The following is a 25138-nucleotide window of genomic DNA, read 5'->3' as shown; positions in this document are numbered from 1 at the left end:
AGATGGTTATGCAGATGCTTGTTAAAATACGCAACAACTTCAGAAAATGTTTTTATTAACAAATACAGCAAAGCTTAAATTGATCACTGCAGTGTAAAGTACAAATTCTTTGTGGACATGTTGCTTAGTTTGGCACTATTGATAGTGGGGGCTACCGCCTTAGAAGGTGAAAAAGATCAAATTGAGTCACTTCCCTTTTTATCTGGATTAAATTTACTAGTTACTAATCAATAAATTTGGTTCTGTGCAAGAGTAAGCTAAGAAGTTCTTCTATTATTATTATTATTATTATTATTATTATTACTGTACAACTGCTATTATAAAAACTGAAATAAGAACATTTGTTTAAATTACTATTATTTTATTTTCAGAGTTCTTTTACTTGCCCTACCTCCAATATAAAACAAAAATGGAATAAAATCACATTGTAAAAGCATCAGCACTAAGTCTAATCAGCATCACATTCTGAAGGCTTAGTGAAATAAGTACATCTTCAACTGTCATCTAAATATACCTAATGCAGTGGGCTACTCCAATAAGTGCAATTTACTCCCTTCTTAGAATGTACCCTGATCTAGATCTAGTCTGAATCCACCCCATTGAGTTGGATTGTTAGGAATGTGAGTAGAACGCCTGTCACACAACAAGGCTTTACCAGCCCTTCCTCCACACTGCAGCACCCTGTGCCCCCAAAAGCCCCTCTTCTGTGCCCTAACTCTTTTGGAACAACATGGGATGTGGCACAGATCCTATAGTGTAAGGTTACTAGACGTCCCCGTTTCCAAGGGACAGTCCCCGGATTTACAAATCAGTCCCCTGTCATTTCCACTATCATTCCAATTGAAGTTGAAAAGTGTCCTGGATTCATTGAAAAAAAAAACTGGTAACCTTACTATAGTGGGAGGCGGAAATTACAATAATTGGGGTGGAGAAATGTTGCCTGAGTGGAAACAAGTTGCACACGACGCTTTTGAGTCCAAGCCATTGCTTGCTTGCATCTTAATATTATCAAATTTCACAGTCAGAAATTATTATGTTGCTAGCTGGTGCAATTGCAGGTGTGCTTGAATCTCATACTGGGACACCATAGTTTGTATCAGCTGTACTTCAGAAGTTTGAAGCTAGTTCATACTGGCTCTGAGGTCCTTGATAAACTGATGGGGGCAGCACTCTCTGTCATTTTGCTCCTGGAACCTCAGCTTCATTTGATCTAGAAGTATCAGTGCTGATTTTTCTTTTCTTGTTCAGTTATCCCAGCTCTTGCCAGGGAAACACACAATCTCAGCACTGACACTAGTACAATGTACTCTGCTCCTCCCAAGTAATGGAAAGCTCCACCGGGCAGTGCTTACATGGGTTTGTTTTCCTTTGGAAGCAGGGTTGCCCCAGAGTGGCTGGGGAAACTCAGCCAGATGGGCGGGGCACAAATAATAAATTATTATTATTATACTATATTATAAGATACCACCCATTCCATCTACAGAACACCACCTGACTGGCAGTTGAAACATAATTTAATACTGGTGATAGGCAAGAATGGCCGGTGGTGAGGGCTGCCTCTGCCATGGACCACTGATGAACATTATGTGCTCGTGCACATAAGACAACCTGACCTTCTGTCACCCTGCCCCACCTGACAGTATACAGCTACACAGAAGTGATGCTGCTTCTAGGATGTCACATCTGCAGTGGCTCCCCTCCTCGCTGGCCATTCCTGGCAATGGGGCAGCACTCTCTGTCATACTTGAGGGCAGCAGGCTTTCTAAGAGAGCACAGGGTTGGCTATTCTCTATCCTCCAACAGAGAGGAATGCCCACAGTGCTCAGAACAATTAGCTGTGGGAATGGAGCTGCTGCCACTGAACGTTCACACTTTAGCATCTTCTGTGGTGGCTGTCTCACTCTGCCTAATGGTAGAGCTGGCATTCTTTGGAAGGAGAGAACATGGCCAGATAATGTGTCAGTAATCTGCCCACTTTAAATGCATCGTGGCTTAAGATACTGTAGCCCAGTGATGGCCAAACTTGGCCCTCCAGCTGTTTTGGGGCTACAATTCCCATCATCCCTGACCACTGGTCCTGTTAGCTAGGGATGATGGGAGTTGTTGTCCCAAAACAGCTGGAGGGCCAAGTTTGGCCATCACTGCTGTAGCCCATAGCGTATTTATTACAGATCAGCTAGCAATGACCTGCTTTTCCAAATGTATCCAGATTCTCTATATGCTTTCCCTTTATTTGAAACATATTTTGTTCTACACACACACACCATTTTTGAGAACCAGGAAATCTTAACTGGAAAGTGAAGTGCATTCCAATTCCTGTTTGAAGTACTAAAGAATATAAGGAAAGCTTACAATCCATTGATTTAAATGGGATTTAAGTATGCTTACCTATGCCTTTGATTTCAGCCAATCATTGTAAAGTGCTTAATGACCATACACAACACTTACATAGTTTGTGATGGTAAAATTGCTTGTCACATTAACTGAGCACCAGTAGTCTGACAAATTGTTTTTACATTTTTTTTGAAGGTATTAAAAAGTCAGTGTGGTGTAGTGGTTAAGAGTGGTAGACTTGTAATCTGGTGAACCGGGTTTGGGTCTCCGCTCCTCCACATGCAGCTGCTTGGGCTAGTCACACTTCTCTGAAGTCTCTCAGCCCCACTCACCTCACAGAGTGTTTGTTGTTGTGGAGGAAGGGAAAGGAGAATGTTAGCCGCTTTGAGACTCCTTCGGGTAGTGAAAAGCGGGATATCAAATCCAAACTCTTCTTCTTCTTCTTCTTCTTCTTCTTCTTCTTCTTCTTCTTCTTCTTCTTCTTCTTCAGCCCCTCCCTGAAAAGGAACCCAAACAACCCACAATAACTCTAGTGCAAAACTGCCAAGAAAGTCAGAGGTTTACACATTTTGAGATCAATACTTTCTCCTTTGATTACAAGACACTTTCCTTGGGCTTCGTCTGCTCTGAATAGTAAACACAAATGCTCCTTTGTTGACACCTTGGAAACATGTCCTTTATTATATTTCATTTATCAAAAGTTTTCTATTTAAAACCTGGCAATGTAAGGCAAAATTTTAAAAGGACTCATTTTTGAAGTGAATTCAGGCCAGCCAGACTGAACTTTCAAAACAAGGGGACAAAGTTATTCAATGCAGCATTGATTTTTGTGCATTGGGTGCATGTTAGCTACTGCTGTGTTCCAGACATTGGTGTCATGCACAGAAGTGATGATGTGTCAGGTTTGCAACGGGATGTCATGAATTCTGGCATGGAGTGATGGGGCATAGTTAGGAGGCAGGTAGCATGGGTGGGCCTGGGGATCAGGTACCAACAGGCAAATCAGGTGTGATGTGAGGTAAGATTCTTTATTGTTACTGAATGGGACAAGTTGTTCAGAAGGAAGGGTTTTTATTGGGGTTTAGCATCTACAAGGTTGAACTTTAGGCCATGGGGTCAATGGAAAAGCCAGATTTGCATTCTAGAAGGTGCCCTTGCAAAAAAAAAAAAAAAAAGATGCCCTTGCCCTGTGGTGCCTAGTCTGACTGGCTTGTCAAAGAGCCCAAGGATGGCTGGCACAAGCAAGTATCAAGGCACTGAAGAGTAGCTACTGGAAGCCCTAATTTGAGAATCCTCTTGACATCTTGCATCATGTGAAGACCAGTGCCATCCTTAGAACTCCAGGATGTATCCATGTTGGCCTGTTGTAGAAAAAAAGAGTGAAGAGTGACTTTTTAATTATTGTGGCATGAGCTAAGGCCTCCTTCCTTTGTCAGATGCATAAATGTGGAAATCTGCAACGCATTGACTTTCAGGACACCATTCTCCTACTGGTTTTTCAAATGCTTTTAGCATGTGTACAGAGTTCCATGCTGGACATTGTGTTTCATCTAACTTTGAGTCTTAAATGGCTTTGGGCTGTCTTGAGCAAGATAAAGTGACTAACAACAACAACAACAACAACAACAATAATAATAATATTGCCTCCATATGTGACACAGAAGGTTGTAACTACACCAGAGGTGTAAGAGAGAACCAGCTCTCCTCTTCAACACTTTGTTGGATGCTTAGCACATGAATACAGTTGCTTACAATTGCGCCAAAAGAGAAACCCCAAACCATAACTTGCCTATTACAGCTTTTGGTGTGTTCTGTTGTCTTGTGAGCTTACATAATGAATTGGGACAATTACAGCATCCTTCGCTTTTCCCTAGCTTAGCTCTTTAACCTTCTTGTAGTGTTTGTGTTCTAAAATTCAGCATCCCATATTATTGTACCAACCACTTTATTTTACTGTTTTAGTTTTGACTGGCAACTTTAGAACAACTTTTTAGCATCCTAATGTCCCTTTCAGAACAATTCAAGCTTTTAAAAAATAGGTCACCTAGCCAAACTTTGAAGATGAACTAATTCAGGAAAGCTGGGATTGGACCCAGTTACAACTTTAAAAGACTAATTTTATACTCTGATGAATCCATTGCTTATATTTAAAAAAAAACAATAACTTTTTATGGCCTTTTAGTAAAATGCACAGACACAAACACACACACACACACACACACACACACACAGCAGCAGCAGCAGCAAGGAACACAAATGAGTTGTGCTGTGAAAAATAGGCTTTAAGATGGAACCCCAAAGCAGATGATAAGGAGGGATTTTAAAAATGCTTGTCAAAATGATATGCAAATGTTAAGATTCCATTATCACCTACAGAAGCCAAATAGGCACCATTAGTGTGAAGCTTGTGCCCCAAAATGGAATTTAGCAACCGATACAGCAGCCCTAATGATTATACATCAGCGATTAGGTGTAGGCTGCACAATGCAGCCAAGAAAAATCTTACTCTCCTGAAAATATGGCTAACCAGTTATGCCTCAATGTAACTTACTTACTTGAGTAACTTAAAAGTCAGCTTCCAGATGGTCCTCTTTGTTAAACAGATTGCAGCTCTTGATTGCTTACTCTGTCTGAGGTCCCTTTATCCTAAGCTCTGAATGCTCATGAGGTTCTTAGTGCCGTGCATTCATATGGTAAACAGAAGAAAATTGAAAAGTTGATGATGTGTGCTGCGAAGCCATAAGCTTTCTTGTCTTTCTCACTATCTACACACAAGTTTAAGGCATCTTGCCTTTTCTGTAAAATTACAGGGATGTCTTAGGATGGGTAACTGTTGCCTTGTGGCTGAGGCGAAAACATGGAAGGACTCCAAAGACAGATATGCAGCCAAAATTGGGTGGCGGGGGGGGGGGGGAGGAGAGGAACCAATTCAGAAAGATTAATTTACTTTTGATAGAAGTTTTGCATTTCAGCATTCAGGACAACTGCTAGTTTAATAACCATCACGAGGCTACACTAATTTCTTTGGATCCTGATTTGGAATACTGTCATGCTTGGTGAACTTAGCTCAGAACTAGATGAATTTGGTGGCTCTAAGGACCTATTTCATAATGTGTAATCCTTAAACATTTGGAAACACCATATTCATGTTGGTGAATGAGTGGCTGCATCTATTACTGATTTTACAGGGTATGGAAAACAGGGTTACTTGGTAATGACTCTGGGCTTATCCCTACATAAGGTTCTTTTCTTTTCTTTTTTTACTATTATTATCACTTCTTGCTTCCTGATGCACATGCTACTCACTTGCTCTCGTGTTGGCACCAGCACATCTGACTCTTTATTCCAGGATTTTTTCAGAAGTAGCACTGAGAACTAGAAACAAGGGAATACTACTATCCAGCGAGCATTTAAAGACCAATTTACCCAATTGCAGTTTCCAAAACAGTGTGTGAACTGTAACTCAGCCATCTTTCAAAGTTCATGCTTCTCTGAATTTTGCAATGCAGTTCTTAAGCTAAGCAATGTGTTCAAAAATGTATATACTACAGCAAAAAGTGCATAAAAATGTATATATTAATGGAAATAACATTATATTGCATTTGGGAAAAATTCTTTGCAAAAACGTTCATATTAGGCAAAATTGCGTGCAAGAATATGCTTATTAGATAAAATCTGCACTACTTTTTAAAAATGCTTGCAAAGTTCCTTAAAGTACTTTTTTTTAGTTTTTCAAAATAGAGTAAGTTGGGAATCTGACATTATCACTATCAAAACCTGTGCAGTTTAAATCAGAATCTTAAAACATGGAGAAGGCCTTAACATCTGAAAGCTGTACTAAATTCTGCGAGATTATTTTATTTTTAAAATAGCTACTATCAGTAACTCTGTGTGTTTCTAGACATAAGGCAAAGACATATAAACAAAAATGCTAATCTAGTTCTGCCTCCCCTTGAGGCTTTAAGGAAAATCATGCTTTTCCATTGAAGAACTATTGAACATTTGGCTAATAGCTCTCCTTGCCTTGTAAAAACTGCAAAATGTCAGTTATATGGGCACTTTACTAGAATCTGCTGTTCTGCTATGCTATCTGAATAGGGAGATGTTATGGTCTCTAGTGGACTACTTTGATGCTGTGTTATCCATTAGCTGTGTTTGACAGCTGCTGTACAATGTAATATTTGTCATCTGGCAGGTACATAGTTTGTGGCTTTCTGTTCTTTCGCAGGACATGTGTTGAAGAATGATGTACGAAAGTGTTGACATCCCCCTATATTTCTCTTTTATGGATTTTAAGTAGCTATCTGTTTTAGAACCAGAGTTAAGTAGAGAAGGCAGTTATGACAGTGTCTCTGGTGACATAAGATACCACAACAATTGTCTTCAAATGCCTTTTGTATTTGCTGCTGGAATCAATTGGCATCAGAAGCACATGTTTGCTTAACAATTGGTATAAAGTTTGCTTAACAGGCTCGTGAGACATTCAGCAGAAACACGCGAAATGTGTTTTTGACTCAGTTCTAAAGCACAGATTGGGATCTCTCTCATTATAAGGAAAACAAGCACAATTTCAAAATGTGTGTGAAATTTCACATCTTAAAAAGCACACTCCTTTTAAAATTGTCCGACACTCCACCAATTAAATGTGTATAAGACATTAGAGTTACCTTCTTTCCATCCCTGTCACCTGACTGGAACCAATACACTGCTTTGTACCCTCTAGCCTACATAGCGAGTCATTGGGCTGGATCCAAAGAACTGTGAGTGTAATAAAATGGGTCACTTTTGCAAGCATTGGCAGAAGTCTGAAACTCTATAACAGCTAGTTCTGTAGCACCACTCATTGTGTCACATATGTGTCACAAGATAAATGACAAATTTGGCTTTAGTTATACCTTCCATATGCAAAAAGGCACATCTTTGGCTTTCTTTCTTTCTTTCTTTCTTTCTTTCTTTCTTTCTTTCTTTCTTTCTTTCTTTCCATTTCTGTGATGATTGCTATAACTTTTGAATCTTTAATCCTTTTTGATAAGCACAAAATCTTTGCTGTTCAGCATCATCCCCCCAGTTGCAACTGGGGCTAGACTAGTTTAAATTTTGCAATGGTGGCCATCTTTGTGCGGAGATCAGTTATATTGAGTCCTCTTGTGGGAATAAATTTGTGTTTTTATCCTGTATTCCCTCTCCCTTAATGATATATATATTATAATGTGCTTTACATATTTTGTGTTTTTAAGATATATCTGATTGTGTATATTATGGTACCATATTGAATATATTTTGATTGCAGGCTATTGGATGTTGCTGTTCAGACTATGATGATATTTTGATTAGCTTTTACTGCTAAGATCACATTGAATAAAGAAACAGTTTTAAAAACTTGCTGCGAATTAATAATTCATTTGGCTGTCTTTTTGTCCTAAGGGGCTTTGGATTTTCAGCTAAATTTCTTAGCACTCCCATAAAAAGGTAAAGGTAAGGGACCCCTGACAGTTAAGTCTGGTTGTGAACAACTCTGGGGTTGCAGCGCTCATCTCACTTTCCTGGCCGAGGGAGTCGACGTTTGTCTGCAGACAGTTTTTCCGGGTCATGTGGCCAGCATGACTAAGCCGCTTCTGGCAAAACCAGAGCAGTGCATGGAAACGCCGTTAACTTTCTCACTGGAGCGGTACCTATTTATCTACTTGCACTTTGATGTGCTTTTGAACTGCTAGGAGCTGGGACCGAGCAACAGGAGCTCACCCCATTGCGGGGATTTGAACTGCCGACCTTCCGATCGGCAAGCCCTAGGCTCAGTGGTTTAGACCACAGCGCCACCCGTGCCCTGATAATTCCCAGGGTTCTTTGGGGATATCTGTGGGGAAGTTTGGAGGGGGGGGGAGGTAGGAAGCAGGCACCAGTTTCAATTTTCAGTATCAATTTGAGGACTTTATTCTTGTCCCTTTCTGCCACTGCAACCCTTAATATTCTTTGCTGCAACAGAAATCAGAACTCCCCTTCTGCTTTCAGATAGCATAGAGACTGAAAGTAGGAAGTTCCCCGTGTAGGGCTAATGGTTCTGATATTTCCTTCATCTATTTTCTTGAAGGTCATCTTTTGTTGACCTTCACAACTCTGGTGGGAGGCTGCTATACTCGCGTAGAGTTTGTCTGATGAGTGATGGCTATGGGAAATGTATCATATCTTCTGGTACATTTATTTAATGAGCTTTGGATATTGGTCCTCCAAGCTCGTCTCTAAAGTGAACCCATTTTAAACAGGCTGAATTACACCCTTGTGACTTTCAGTTGTACCATTTCAGTTGATGTGCCAGAGGGTGAGCTATGCAAACTTCTGAATAAAGTGCACACAAACATCTTTTTTTTGTAAAAATAAAAAAGGGAAATTGATTTTATTAATAATAGTTGCAAGCAGCTGTCCTCTGAGTTTGAAAGTACAGTTTGAAACATTTTCAGTTTCTCTCAGTCACTGCAGATCTAGGCTGAATATTTTTCTAGCATTAAACTATGGAGCAACAAAAATATCATTTGGGGGGGGGGGATGAAAACCTTTCCCTTCTGCGCACGGGTTGAAGCATGGGAATTGAAATTTACACTATGGTAGCTGAGAGTTTGTAAACAATGTTTCCTAGCCTGCAGCATTCATGATTTTAACCTTGAGTATTTGTCATATGGCCAAACTGAACAAAGAGATCAGAATTTTTCTAGTGAATCATTCACCCATTTCTTGGTTTTAGTCCACAATCCTTTCCCATTCTTCTTCAGAGTCAATGCTGGGTTCCTTCCCTGGCCACAATAAGAACTGGAGAAGAGGAAATTGATTGCTGGTTCTCCATGCTGACACATAGTACGTAGTTTTGGCTTCATGTGGATCCTCTTCTTTTTATGCACTGTGACAATCCAGACAATAGCAGCAAGTAGGAAGCTGCATTATACTGAGGGCTTATGCACACATTATAATGAGGGCTTATGCCAAAAAGCACAGGTCTGATCAGTTTTGCCTTTGCAACAGGTTTTGCCTTTGCCTTCCTCCAGGAAACTCTTTAGTGCTAAATTGGAGTAATTGTCAATCCATAGAAAACTCAGTTGACATTTGCTCTGGTTCAGCAGTAAAGATCAGGGTTCCCCGGGGGAAAGTGATGGGGAAACTGTAAGCCTGGATGACCCCTGAGTCATATCATTAGTTCATCTAGCTTAGTATCTTCTACAGCAAGCAGAGAAAGATTTAGGGGAGTGAGACATGTTTGGTCACACTGGGAGCAGAGCCTTGGGGATGCTGCAACTATAATTTATAATGGAATGTGAGAGGCAGGAGGGTGCTGAATTTTGGTGCCACGCAGGGCACTGCTGAAATCTGAGACCCCAAGATCTGCCACTGCAGCAGGGATGGGGAACCTTGTGTTTGGTGCCAAATGCAGCAATCTAGACCTCTCGATTTGACCATTCTCCCAAGCCATACCCTCATTTCCCTAGGGCATTCCCTTTACGGACCTTGCTTTGCACTCTCCTTGAGTGTTTTCACCCAGATGGAATGCATCCTTGAACCATGATAATGGTCCTTGCTTGCTTGTTGCAGAAAGTGTACAAGTGTGCATAGAAATTAGCCTGTTGTACAAAGGTAAAATCCACATTCCTTTTCTCCGCCCACATTTGCCTCTGGCCCAACCCACCACTGTCATGTGGCTCCCAAAAGATTTCCTCTCCTGGCCTACAGTGTATAGGCAATACAATGAGAAACAGCAGCAGCAGCAGCAGCTATCTGGGGTTTCAGACAAGCGTCTTTTGCAGTCCTGTCTGAGGATGCCAGAGACTGAACCGAGGACCATCTATGTGCAGAGCATGTATTTCCCCACTGGGCTGCAGCCCTTCTCAAGGCACATTGACATCAAGAACTAGAGCTGAAACCAAATGAAAGAAGTATTAGTTGATTAATGGTATAAGCTTTAACTGATTAATTAGCCAATTAAACCTGCATAAATTTGCATATAAACAAAACATTTGTTTTAAACAAAGTGTGCTTCCTTTGTTCTTAGATGATGCGTGCATGTATCACGCAGCAGGCACCATTTTAGAAGAGGCATTCCTGCCTGTGTGCGAGATAAGGATGTCTTTTCCACATTTTTTTTTTAAAAAACCTACTTTCCTGTTAAAACCCCTTTTAAGCTGATGAATCAGAGGCACCTTTTAAGCTGATCAAAATATTTTTAAAGTTTAGCTGCAACAGCTTAATTGATTAAGAGTGCAATCCTACATGTCTACTGAGTGGTTCAATGGGTAAGTTAGTACAGGATTGCAGCATTAATATTATCGACCTAAAAAGGAACAAACTTCATAATTTGTGAGCATTTAGTTATTCTGACATTCTGACCTTCAGGAACAGCATCAATAGATCTCTCCTCTGGTACTGAGATGGCAAGAAAATTTACAGAGTGTACTTCAGGTATATTGGACAGAGGTTTAATACTTTTTTTAAAGTTTAAATAGAAAAGGGAGCTCTCATTTGGATATTCTCATCAAACAGCTTCCTCTTGTCTTCTTTTAGGGAAATGATGGGGACAGGTATGATGGGGAAAGTAGAGTTGTGTGTGACTTCATTCCTGCTATGTTCCTCCCAATATTAGGTCTCAATATTTTATTCTCCTGGTGTCTCAAATCCTAAACTATTTCTTTTTCCACCAACCATGGCATAATAAATTATGCAAATGATTTATACTTAATGACCGAAGCAGAAAGGGCCTTTTTTTTACAGTGGCTCCCCATTTGTGGAATGCTCTCCCCAGGGAGGTTCAGCTGGCGCCCTCATTAGACACCTTTATACAGCAGACAACAATGTTCTTCTTCAGCCTTTGAAACAGCCTTTGGCTGATTGACGTCCAATGCTCTTTTCAATGTTTTTGTGGGAGGGGGGATTATTGTTTGGTTGTACTTAATTTTATTATGTGTTTTGTGGTTTTTATAGTGTAATTTTATGTTGTGAACCACCCTGAGGTCTACGGATGAAAGGTGTTATACAAATTTATTATTAGTTATAACAATGCATGTGACAGCTAGGCTTCAACTTTTCACTTTGCTATCCCAAATGCTGTGATTTTTAGTGAGAGTGAAATGGCAATGGAAGAGCAGAGTCACTAACTCTAAAGTAGAAGGCTGCTTCCACATTTTGTGTCACTGGGAAAAGAGCAAAATATGTGCTAATTGGACAAGTTGGAACTTCCTGAGGTCTACCACAAGAAAAGGTAAAAAGTTAGCATTAATTGAAAGCTAATTATCTTCAGCCAGTAGATGGCTATCAGGCATTTGGAACTACATACGCCAAGACTTGAGAAAGGAAGGTTGGGCAGGAAGGCTTATTATTTGAACATATTCATGAAATTGCAATAAGACCTAAAGTCAGCCTAGGACAGAACCCTCTCAAAGGAAGCCTATTAATTAGACAGTCATATTGAACCAAAACTAATCTTATTAACAAGAGGCGTAAGCTAGTAAGAATTGGTCAATGGTGAATAACACCCAAGGTCAAATGAGACTGCTAAATAAGTAAGAAACTATGAAAATAAAGCCTTATAAATGTCTAATTCTTTATATCTAACGGATCACAGGTTATACAGGCCTCGTGTGGCTCTTGGGATACTACTCATAATTCCAGCAGCATGCAATTGCTTTGCTGTACGCCTTGGTTTCATAGACAATTTCTGGCTGTTCAAGAACAGACCTATCTTGGCTCCTTTGTACTTCTGGCAAAGTACAGTTAATGTGGGGAGGAAGCCAGGAATAACCCCGAATGCCACACCTCACTAGATCTAACATAGCTGGGTATAAATGCAGCTGAGCCAGAGATGGCTTGGTTTGGTAGAAAGAGGAGTCTGAAATGCCAACTCAATCTCAGCTAGCATACAAGGAGAAGCAAGCAGAATGAACAACAAATGCCGGAGGTTTAGGAAAAATGTCGGCATAACCTCAGCTGATCCAACCGTGTCCCATACATGACATTACATATGATGCCAGGTATGGGGCAGGAGCATAGTTTATGGGAAAGCAACCTTGTGGGCTACAGTTTTGGGATTGATGACAGAGGTTTCCCACCCTGGCATTATTGAGTTCTGGATAAATTTATGTGGCAAATATCACCCAGATATGTTCACCTGTGTACTCAGTGCACCCCTAGGCCAAAGTAGGGTACTGGAGTGTGTATGTAACCATAATCCATAAGACTCCATCACTGGGAAACTATGCTACCTTGGAGCTGGACTTGAGAGCCTGTATCTGGCATTGGACCAAAGAGACAAATCCGAGAGGCTGCTAGTGTACCACCCAGCAGCTTCCCTGACTGAGCAGGTAAAGATGGTCTCTGATGTGGTGTTGGAGGAACACAGGATGGTAGTTTTGAGTGATTTCAACATCCATGCAGAGGATGCCTTGGAACTTCATAGCCTCCATGACAACCGACAAGTTGTAATTAGACCAGGGGTGCCAACTTGAATAAAATATTGTGGGGGCCCAGGTAAGCCCCGCCCTGCATAACTGATCACATGACACAGTGCGCACACACCATTTGAATGGGAATGCCCATCAACTTTTCGGGGACTCAGCCGCCTCAAATATTTTATTGTCGGGGCCAAAGCCCCCACAGCTCCTAGGAGTTGGCTGCTATGAATCAGACCAATGCACAGAGTGGGACATACCCCAGAGGCAGATTTAGGGCAGTGCAACTGGTTCTGCTGTACTGGGCACTGAGCCTAGGGGTTGCTGCAGGGTGTTGCAGCTATGATGTAGTGAATTGAGCAGAACAGAGGGTGAGAGGCAGGGGGGCACCAAATTTTGGCTTCGTACAGGGGGCCACTGAAATTTGAAAGACCAAAGTCTGCACTTGCATATCCTCAGTTTAGTCTTTGCTCCAGGTGGCACAGCTTGTTTCTGGTAATTAGGGAGGGTCATAGTAACCCCACTGACATGGTCAGACTACTTCCTAGTGATGATTGAGCTTGTGGCACACATTTCATCTGCAGGGTTGGGGGTCACTTTTGGATGGTCTTTGCCCAAAGATTTACAGTATGTAATCTGCTGAATTCCTGAATGCTCTGTGGGATTTCCTAGTGGATAGAGTTGGTGATCCTATCACAGTTCTGGTCTCTCTGTGGAATGGTAAGATGTAAAAGGCTGTAGACATGATAGCTCCCCAATGTCCTCTTGGCTCCATGGAGCTTGTTAAGCTCCCTGGCACTCCAGGGACTTGTGAGCAGTGAAACAGGGCAGACAACACCTTGAGTGCAGCTGGAGGAAATTGTTTTCTGAGGTTGACCGAAAACTGGTTAGAGTGCATCATCATGCCTACCATCAGGTAGTGATGGCAACAAAGAAGGCATACTATGCAGCCTCCACTGTATCATCAGGAGTCCAGGAGAACTCTTCAGGGTCGCCCAGAAGTTGTTGTACCTGAAGGAGAACCCAGTGGGCCCCTCGAAGGCCTGGTATGACATGTGTTCAAGTTTCTCACCACAGACTGTTTGGATTGTCTCCAGAGGACAAAGGTGAAGAACAAAGGTAAATGAAACAAAGTTATCTCAAGCCACCCATATCTGGACTTGGATGACAGATGACCCATATGAGAACTAGGGATGAAGATGCTTAACGTTAGGAAATGCAAATGGCTATTTATTAAGTTATAAGCAAACAGTGCCAGACAGGAGTGCCAGTTAACCCAAGCTCCTCCGTAATGGTGAGGATTTGGTCTCCCTCATCTGCACAACCTTTACGCTGAGAAAGAAAATCCTCTATCCCATGGTTTATATATTGAATGGGGCAAACATTTGAATAAACAAACATCAGATCTAGTTTCCTTATTTCTTATATGAAACAAAAGGGAAATCTTCCCAAGAACCTGATGCTGTCATTTTGCATTCCGCCAAATCACCTATACCAGTGGAGAACATTTTATTCAGGTATACTATAATTTAATAGACCCAATACTATTTATTACTACATTAAATGAGGCACTGATTGAGGAATTGCTTGATTGTATGAGGAGGGTTTGAAATGGTAAACAAAAAAGTTGGAGATCAAACAAATGGAGAAATGAGGTTCATCCATGTTAATCTGTTTATCGTGGACACTGTACACATAAGGAGAGAAATCAATTTACTGAAGGGCCTAAATAAATAACTGATAGAAGAATAAATCTAGAATTTAAAATGGAAAAGGAAATGGTACATAAATGGTGGCACACACAAATGGAATTTTTTTTAAGCCAACAGTAGCAGAGCTAGAGGGCAGAGCAGATCTTAATTTTCATATTGAAGCAAAATATAAAAGCAGCATAAATTAAGGATAAAAGTTGGCAAAAAAGAGAAGGCTTTATTTACTGCTGCTGTAAACAGCTCATTTCCCCCCCTTATTTTGAGTTGAAATAAACTAAAATGATGGGGTGGGATTTATTGGGAAAGAGCACAGAGTGCAGCCTAATCTTCTATTCCAAAGATTTATTGGCATTACCATAAAAAAGCTTAATGTTTTCCCCTTTTTATTTCACTTCTGTGAAAGGCTTGACAAAGAACCCTGAAGTGCATTAATATATGAAAATATGCATTGTTCAGATTTTGTATATTTATTGTCTTTGACAGTCTTTGTAATGCGCTATTGACTACAACAAACCATACTGTTTATGTGTTTTTTTATATTCTGTGTTGCTTATTAAATTCCCTACAAACTATCATTTAAGATTCAGTGCTGCTCACAGGAAACTTTTGCATTTTGAGGAAAAAATGAGTTTGATTCAGATGAGTATACTTCTCAAGTTTGATTCAGATGAGTATACCTCTCAAGTTTGCAGAAGGTGTAGTCTAATGCATAGTATATCATAGTGAATTGTATCCCGAATCTAGATGGTTGTTGTTGAATGGGCATGGACCTGGGGTACCAAACAGAATAGGTCTAGGAAGCCCCCTTCCTTGTCAAACCCCACATTTCAACCCCCCCAACTTCTGCACCTCTTTCCCCTGATCTGCTGTGGCTTTGGCTTTTTAAAAAAAATATTGAAAGGCCCATCCAATCAGAGATCACACAGTGACCACGATGACATGAAAGCATCACAAACTAGTTCTATTACAGAGTCATTGCAAAGCCTTTCCATTTCCCTCACTCTGAATAGGGAAGAGGAGTATGTGATTTCATATTATGCCCATCACAGAGAAAGGCTTCCTGCCTTGCTCCATTGCACTTTCATTTCCTGCAAGCACTGTACAATAAGATTCAGCCCAGTTCCACTCTAGTTGAGTGCAGTCAGGCATAAACATGAGCAAGAGTGCATATTCAGTTGTGCATCCAGAAATGCATCCAGCTTTAAATGGATGCAGTGTGGATGGACACTCATAATTAGGATATGCATCTGGATGCAGATGTCAACTATCTACATGCTACCATTTCTTTGGCAACAGCTTTCCTCTTCTCTTAGTGCCACCTGCCACATTGAAAACATTTTCACATCCTTTTGAGGAGGGGTGAAAAAACTCACCCCAAATAAGGGTGTTTGGTGATGAAGGGTGAAGAAAACGGTCATGAAGTGCACTTTGCATTTTGGCTCATAAACAATACCAATAGTTTCACCAATGATAGAAAACAATACATTTCGCCAACACTTCTTCCTAACAATTCGTAGGCTAAAGAGACAGAAATGCATAAACGAAGTTATTGGATAATGATGGAGTAACTTTGAAAAATGAACACAAGTGAAGATGTCTAGATTCCAAGGGGCATTTTAACAGGTGTATGCACCTTTTAAGGACCTGTGTGGGAACTCACACAATAACCCCAGACTAAGTTTGAAAAATGGAAACATATCCAAGTTGTCTTGACTTTGAGGGGCATTTTAACAGCTGTAGGCACATTTTTAGTAGCTATTTGGGAACTCACAAAATATCTCCAGACTAATTTGCATAGATTCTACCAGTTGCTTTAAAACTCCCCACTCTCTCTTATGTACTTTTATACCTTCCTACCTAGTTAAATAGCATGTTTGCATGTCAGTGGAATCACTTTTCAAAGATATGCCTACACTGCCAGTTCTCTGAGGAGCATGTCTCAATAGAGCTTATCTCTAATGTAGCTGGTCAGATTATATCTTATATTTTATTAATCTAGGTTTTTATCAAGTAGATTCACTGACTTCAAAAGCTTTATCTTTGATTTCGTATTAATGTCACCAAGAATAGTATATAGCCGAGAACATAAAACTTAAATCCTATAGCTTGTTGAAGGCTTTGTATCTCTTCTCCTGCTCATAAAATGAAATGTCATATATATTTTACAGGCAGCATTGGCTAATGGTGGTTGGGGATGCTGTTAATGCAAGATACAAGACTATCAAATAGTACAGGAAACTTAAACCTTTAAAATTATTGCAACAGATCACACTGACTAATGGAAGTGAATGTTTTAGGATGGAGCACTAATGTCTAAATGGAATTTCCATTTCTTGATGTGTTATAGAAAGATTGCTTGTGGGGGATTAAAATCCAGTAAGCATAATGGACGGTGACTGTACAAATAAATGGAAAGCTTCTTTCCAGAGTTTCTTGCCATGAAGGATGACATTTCTTTTTAAATTATATATTACATTCATGCAGTGACCTAGGCAGATGGGATACTCTTCTGATGTCCTGAAATATGCGTTGTCCTGATTATTTCATGATAACCTAAATTAGATGTGATGTCTCAAGGAAGGCTGATCAGCAACTGTTGATTTTTGGGGTGGAGCTCCCACCGCCCACGGACACTAGGAAATAATGATGCAGAATGACAGACTATGACTTATTAATAAAGTAAATCACTTGGGGAAAGCTAAAAGTTAAAACAGACTGGTAAGTATACACTGAACCCTTAAAGCAACAGGAACAGCTCACCTGGTGAGGCAAAACTGAAGCCATGCAACATTGACACTGCTGTTGGGAGGCTGTTGCTGTGACTCTGCCCCACTGGGTAAACCACTTCTATGGAGCAACATTATTAGGGTAGGAAGATAACTTTGACTCTAGCAAATAAGAACAACACACACTTCTTCCTCTCCCTTTCCCCCCACCTCACCTTCACACACCATGTATACAAGAGGATATATTCTGATTTCTCCCAAAATATTATTTTTTGTTAGCTTAATTGGACAGACAGGCATAGATATTTCATGATCTCAATCATATTGTAGAGCTGCCATTGATTTAAATGAGGCAGAACTCAATGGAGACTTTGAGGACAAGAAATGTGGAATCTGCACCATTGATCCAAAGCCTTTTAATCAGAGGTACTGATGGAAAGATTGTAGAATAGATTGGTTATCATGTAGCTTCAGCTTATTTGTGCTATTGATATATGCCAATTCCTTCTTTACTTCTTTCTTCCAACCAGCTACTTGCCACCTTAATGCATTTTTGTGCATACAGTGGTACCTTGGGTTAAGAACTTAATTCATTCTGGAGGTCTGTTCTTAACCTGAAACTGTTCTTAACCTGAAGCTAATGGGGCCTCCCTCTTTCCACTGCGCTGCCAGAGCACAATTTCTGTTCTTATCCTGAAGCAAAGTTCTTAACCTGAAGCATTATTTCTGGGTTAGTGGAGTCTGTAGCCTGAAGCGTCTGTAACCTGAGGTACCACTGTATTACTTTGATGGAGAACAGCATTGCAAAATCCAGAGAAGTGAAAATTTTGAAAGATGGCTGTGTTTTGGTCCCCACACCTTTCAGTTGCCTTGGAAAGGGCAAATTTGGTAGGTCCACCTGTAAATGCAAACTGAAGCAAATTTCACCCCCATCCCTATGAAGAATTCTAGCTTCTCCTGGCATCTGCCACAGGCACATGGAAGGGTTTACGTGGACTGGAGTCATGTTGATTTAAGCTGTGGCTGCAATGCTCAGCAAAACTGCTTCAGACTGCAGACACACTTCTATATGTACAGTAGAATAGGTAGAATCCAGTGTTGTGCAAGTGAGGTTCCATTTGTTCAATACAAATTCACCTTCCTCTCCTGCCCCTCGCACCTTCTGAATCAGAGGAAGCAGATTCTGTGGGTATGCAGGGGGCTGAACTGGGGAGGAGAGGAAGTCCCATTGTGCAAGCAGAAGTCCATTCTACTCATGCATAGACAGCATTGGGTGCAGTCCTACAGTATAGTATTATTATCTCTGATTAAACTATGTATGGGGGGGGGAGAATTAGAAAAGGGTAGACCCTATCTGGAGGTTCACAATATAAGTGTAAGTCTCAAACAGCAAAACAAGAGAAAGGAGGAGGAGAGAGAAAATATATGTTTTATTTAAGTGCTTTTGAAATAATGTAAGCAATGGGGAAGCCAGAATCCCTGGAGGGACAGAATTCCAAAAGCAACTGAATAAGAAAATGATGCAAAAATGAGGAAATACAAAATAACAAAGAAGGTATAGAACAAAGCAGGCATGTGTGGGTGGGTGAGAACCAAAGAATAATTAATTAAAGATAAACAAGAGCAACAGCATGTAAACACTTATAGACCAAAATAAGAATTTTAAAACCAATATTCTAAGCAAAAGGAAGCTGGGAAGTGTGGCGGGAGGGGAGGGAGAAGAAGAAGAGAAATGAGCAGATGGAAGTGAAAGGCGAAACAAACAAGATGCGCAGCAGATAGAAGAAAAAGGTTATAGATGGGAAATAAGAAGACTGAAAAGGCAATCAATGTGCAGAATTAAAGTGGGTTCATATTTGAAAATGAGGAAAGAAAGCACAGTTTAGAGAGCTTAAAGAAACTGTAATGGGCAAGAAACGGCAACTACCTAGATAAAGAACAAAAATGTAAACATAGTGCAGATGTACCCCTAAGTGGTTATTGATATTTTCTGGATTGCATAAAGAATGAGAATAGTGACAAAAAATGGAGGTAGCTACTCACACCCAGTTTTACTGGATAAAACTTTTAACAGAAGATGAGATTGAGTTAGACTATTTGGTGACTCAGAAGTTGGGAGGAGTGTGCCGCACTCCTTTCTTGTGCAGCATCACAATGATGACTGTATTTCATGAACAGCAGTTCTCATTGCTGATAGGGAGGGGAGTTCATTGAACTGGGCAACTCCAGTTACTGAAAAATGTATGTGTGTCCTCTGCTTGAATGTTCAGTGGGTGAGCTCATTATTAGAGAGAAATATCCGACAGCATGAAATATTACAATTGGATCTGCGAGGCCATGGATCAGGAAGATTGCCTGAATTAACTGGACTTGGTGATGAATGGCAATGGCAACCACTTTCAAAAGAGGCACCGGAGACTGGCAGCAATTTGATTAGTGCTGATGTATCTGATGTAAAAGATCTAGAGCATCACAGCCATTTCCACAAAATGACAAAGCTTATGAGTCTCAGTGCTGGGTGGAGACAGAAAGTAGGTAGCAGACCAGCAGAGAAAGTGTTGAAGTCTACTTGCCACTGAGTAGTTTGGTTGCCAGAAGCCAAGGTCAGCAGTGTGTAACAGACTGTGATAATTCTCTGAAAGGAAATCCACAGAATTTGCTTTGAATTTTATATTCGCTGCAAGTGGTTGCAATTAGAAAAAGCTTTCTGAAGGTTACCTTGTGCTGGGAGTGCTATTCTGTGAGGCAAATCAGCTGCTGGCTGCCCAGTTCAGTCTTCAGACCTGACCATAGGTAACATGAATCTAGAAGCTCACCTGGGCCAGGTGAAAAGTAGATGGTAGGGAAAAACTGGAAGCAGTAGCAGGGCAGGCACTATGTGCCTACATGTTGTTGCTGCTTACAGAGAGGAAGAGGAGGGAGGCCTGGGGAGCTCACTGAAGTACAGGAGGGGTGGCAGGAGCAGAGGAGTGGTTCTGCCACCATGCCTGCACTGTGCCTAACTCCCCATGCCTTGCATCTTCCCTTTTACCTCCCAGTAAGTGGCACCAGCACTTGGCATTGGGAAACCAGGTGTGCAACACTTCCAACTGTGTACCCTGCCAATCACCATTGGTTGGAAGTGGTGAGTGGTGGGTTAAGTATGCCCTGATGCCCAAACCTCCTTTAAATTGTACCTTCCTGTCCCTGATTTCCGTAGAGGAAAATGCTTGCTGATGGCCACTATTCCCTGCCCCGCCCCCCGAATGCTAATTGGAATGGATGTTCTGTGGAAATAAAGATGGCTGCTAGCCACATAGAATTGTGAGACACTCCAGCAAATTTCCTCTGCCCACCACATATCGCATCCCAAACTGAAGATGAGAAAGATTCCATGACTTTCAGCCCTGAATGGCACTCCCCAAATTTGGGTTGAATGTTCAAATTATTTTAACTAGTGAGAACAGCTGAATGTACTGAAATTCAGTCTTCGATACAACAGCTAAAAACAAAGTAATCCTGCTCATTTTCACACCTGTTCTTCATATGAGCTTGCAATTCTGAAGGTTCACGCACTCTGCATGGTTCCGCCTTATGCTCTGGGTTCATCTCTTTTGAGAGACAAGTGAAGCATTTTATTTGTCCAGGGGTTTTAGATCTTCGTGTTAAAATTTTTTAACATCTTCTCATTCCCACATGTGTTATAGGAGAGGCATTCCTTCATGTGAAGAAGAACAGCAGGAATGCTGCTTTTTAGATGGTTCTTCTCTTCTGCAGTTTTTAGCAGTACTGGTAGCAGATAGTATATATATATATATATATATATATATATATATATATATATATATTCTTTCAAAATCTGCTGCTTGATTAATTGGCTACCTTTTCAGTTGATTAAAGGTTTGATTAATCTCACTGCTTGGCCAAACCAATCTGTTAAACATTGAGCCCTATAGATCAAGAATTGGATGCTTCATTGAAAACTCATCTATAAAGAATCAAAACTCTTAATGAATTTCCACTCCCCCTTTTCTGGGATAACTCAGGCCCCTTAGTAGCACAGGCTGAACATTGGTGTGCATAGTAAAAATTGAATCCTAAATCACAGATTTATAATAATAATAATAATAACAATGAATTTTATTTCTTTAAGGAGCTCAAAGTTTACATTACATCAAACAATGAATAGATAGGATTAAAAAGTTCAAAAAGATACACTAACAAAACTTCTTACTACCTGGCTCCATGATGTTGGTCAGGCCAGGATACTTACATTAAGATGGTGGTTGAAGGAAAACCATGCTAAGTTCACACCATGGTACAATCTCTACTTACCTTTTTGTGCATATGTACTTCCTTTACAGTCACACTCCATCATGGGTTTTGTGGTTTCAGCTGCTTAGTGCTCTTGTGCAGGTACATGTCACTCATGGTTGTAGCATTATTATGTTAAGTTTATGAGTTCACACTCTTTGAGCTGTGTGAACACTTCATCAGTCTCATGGGATTTGACAAGATGATGATAGGCTGGTTGGTGCAGCTCTGCTAAAACATTGTGAAAATAAAGATATTGTAAGAATACACAGCCCTTGTTGCCATGGCACTGAAAAACATGAAAACCCGTCCTGAAAGAATGAACATCCTGCAGATGTGGCAGAAAACTTTAGAAAGTCTATGTTTGGAATACAGTTCTGCTTTCACAGAACTACAAATTTCCAACTTAATCCAACTTTTATGGTGATTTGATGGCAACTCTATTCCTGTAATGATTGTGGCTATAGTATTTTGTTATTTAAACTTCAGATTAAGATTCAGTGATCAAGAATTAGATTAGGAGGAAAAGAAAAGAACAAGTAATCACAAGAATACCAGGACAGGTGGCATTTTAATAATAATAATAATAATAATAATAAAACACATGGCATATATAAAGTGCTTTCACATGTTGGAGCATTTCACATACGTTATCCTGTTACAATCCTTACAAAATCCCTGTAAGTAGGAAGATATTATCCACATACTGCTGATGAGAGACAGGGGTGAAAGAATGGGCCAATTTGAATGTAACATTCTTGGCTTAATAAACCATATAACTTATATAATTGCCAAGTAGGGCTGCACGGTTCTCACTTGACCTCTGGCTCTGGAGCTGCAGTTCTGGTATCTTTAAACCAGAGTTCCTTGTTACGTAAGAAGAAGAATGAGGGAGGACACGTAACAAACTCCTGAATGACTGTCGCACAGAAGAGAGCAAACACATGTTTTCTGCTGCCCCAGTGAGTATGATTAAATCTAATGAACCCAAGTTGCAGGATGGTAGATTTTATCTGAGCATTGGAATAAACTTATTAATGGCAAGTAGTGCTGTGCCAAAAAAATATATTCTTCTGTGCCCCTGCCCTCAAACCATTATTCATCAATAACGAGAAAAGAATTTGGGAGGAATTTAACATAGTACTAAAACCAGAGCAGCGCACGGAAATGCTGTTTACCTTCCCGACAGAGTGGTATCTATTTATCTACTTGCACTTTGATGTGCTTTCAAACTGCTAGGTTGGCAGGAGCTAGGACCGGGCAATGGGAGCTCACCCCATCGCGGGGATTTGAACCACTGACCTTCTGATCGGCAAGCCCTAGGCTATGTGGTTTAGACCACAGTGCCTCCTGCGTCCCTAAAAAATCCCTTAGTGGTGTACTAATTGCACTAGCACAACGGCTTGTGCAAGAGGAGGGCAGCAAGCCAGTATGGTTCGTGGGGTTGTTCCCAAAGCTACATGAGAGGCATTCTGCTCATGCAATTGGACTTCGGTTTCCTTTCTCCTGCCTGGGCACCCTCAAAATCTGCTCCAGAAGGTTGGGGCTGCTGGAGAGAGGAGAGGCAGGAGAAGTTCCATTGTGCAAGAGCAAGTGTGTTGAATGAGCAGAACGACAGCTCTAGGCTCCCTCCATCTCTACAATGCCATGATTCCAAGTCTAGATCTAGAAAGCCCTGCAAGGAGGATAGTTAAACTGGGCTCTGAGGATGGAGTCCATGTGAAGAACAAACCGGACTGCAGCTTTTCCTACAGTCCCAATAAGTGCCAGATGCCCACGGTTGTGGCTGTGTGGCACAACATGTTTAATATTCTGCAGTGTACTTCACATAGGACATGGAATAGCAAATGCCCTGGAAAATTTGAGTGGGAGGGACTGCTGGTTAAATTTAAGCCAGGTTCTGAAGCTGAGCTTCTAAATGAGAAATGCCTTTCCCTTTGAATTTTAATCACATTAATTTGTAAGAGTAGCGCCACCTCATACACAGCTGCTTGGTGTTTCCCATAATTATTTATTTTTGTCAGCTTCTAGAAAAACCCCATCGGCTCTGATTATGTACTTTTCTATCATTCTTTTCCTGCACCAGGATTTAACCTGACAACAGTTTTCAATAGGCCTGCCTAGAGTGTCATGTACAGTTAGCGTATTTGCTAATGCAGTTGGCAATCCAATTAATTTAGTGGGGGAGAATTTTTATATATATATATTAAAAAATCCTTTCATCATGTGCAGCGGGAGATTTTTTTAACAGATGTTTTACCTTTCAAGTGCTCTTGGTGCAGCCGCTTGCATGTGCAGTGTACATGGCTTTAGCGATTTGAGAAGTGTGAGCTACATAAATTTCCGGATTAAACTTGTCAGAATTTGTTAACCCTGAAAGCTGCAGCTGGCTTATAAACAAAAGTTTACCTCTGGCCTGCACAACTGGTATGAACCAGGGTGTTATGTGGAGATGTTTGTGGGACCTGCATTAATGTCAACCTGCATTTAAAAAACAACAACAGTTGGTGTAGTGGTTAGAATGATGGACTGGGACCTAGGGGAGCTGGGTTCAAGCATGGAACTCACTGGATGACCTTGGGCAAGTCATGGCCTCTCAGCCTAAACTACCTCACAGGATTGTTGTGGGGATAAAATGGGGAGGAAGAGAACTATGTATGGCACTTCGAGCTTCTTGGAGGACAGGTGGGATATAAATGTGATAAACAAAGAAACAATGTAGGGTGACTTTTCTGATATAAGCAGCCACGTGTCAGCTCTTTGCCCAGAGGCAAACTAGTAACAATCTTTCAGTCATTAATCTGGATACCCAGCTAGCACTTCTCAGGGGATTTCAGAGGAACCTGGTGGGGCCAGTCTGAAGCAGGCACGCACTGTTTGGTTTTTAGGACCACAGATGGGAGGTATGCAGGGGATGCTCTCACCTTGACAGTTCTGCTTGTGGAGCAGCAGCAAATACTACACCCTAGAGATGGGGTGTGACACAACATGTGGCAGAATGGAGTGCTCCTCTTCAGGGCTTTAGTTAGAACAGCCATACCTTTTTTTTCCAAGATACGTCATTCTGCCCCCTCCCTTTCTTCTCCTTCTCTGGCAACAACCAGCATTCTATGGCTCCTTGCGCTGTTTTGGGGGGCTTCTCTTTAGGTTTTTGCAGTGGGTCCCCTCTCATCTCTAAGTGCGGTTCCAGAGAACAGCAGTGAGTGTCTTCTGCTCAGCCCTGAGAAGAATTGTCTTGCAGGTCTTGCGGGCTTCAATATTGTTCCTCATGTTGTTTGACATCTATATGAAACCGCCTTGGTCGCACTGGTCGATGATCTCTGGCGGGCTAGGGACAAAGGTGAGAGCTGTTTCCTAGTTCTGCTGGATCTCTCAGCGGCTTTTGATACCATCAATCATGACATCCTTCAGGACCGTCTAGAGGAGCTGAGAGCTGGGGGCACTGTTATACAGTGGTTCCGCTCCTTTCTCCCATGTCCAGAAAGTGGTGGTGGGGGATGAGTGTTCAGACCCCTGGGCTCTCACTTGTGGGGTGCCTCAGGGTTCTGTCCAATCCCCCATGCTTTTTAATATCTACAGGAAGCTGCTGGGAGAGATCATCAGGGGGTTTGGGCTGGGTGTTCTTCAGTATGCAGATGATACCCAGTGCTAC

The sequence above is a fragment of the Lacerta agilis genome, chromosome 2 (assembly GCF_009819535.1).
Source record: "Lacerta agilis isolate rLacAgi1 chromosome 2, rLacAgi1.pri, whole genome shotgun sequence".
Taxonomy (NCBI): Eukaryota; Metazoa; Chordata; class Lepidosauria; order Squamata; family Lacertidae; genus Lacerta; species Lacerta agilis.
Note: the sequence above shows the minus strand (reverse complement) of the source record.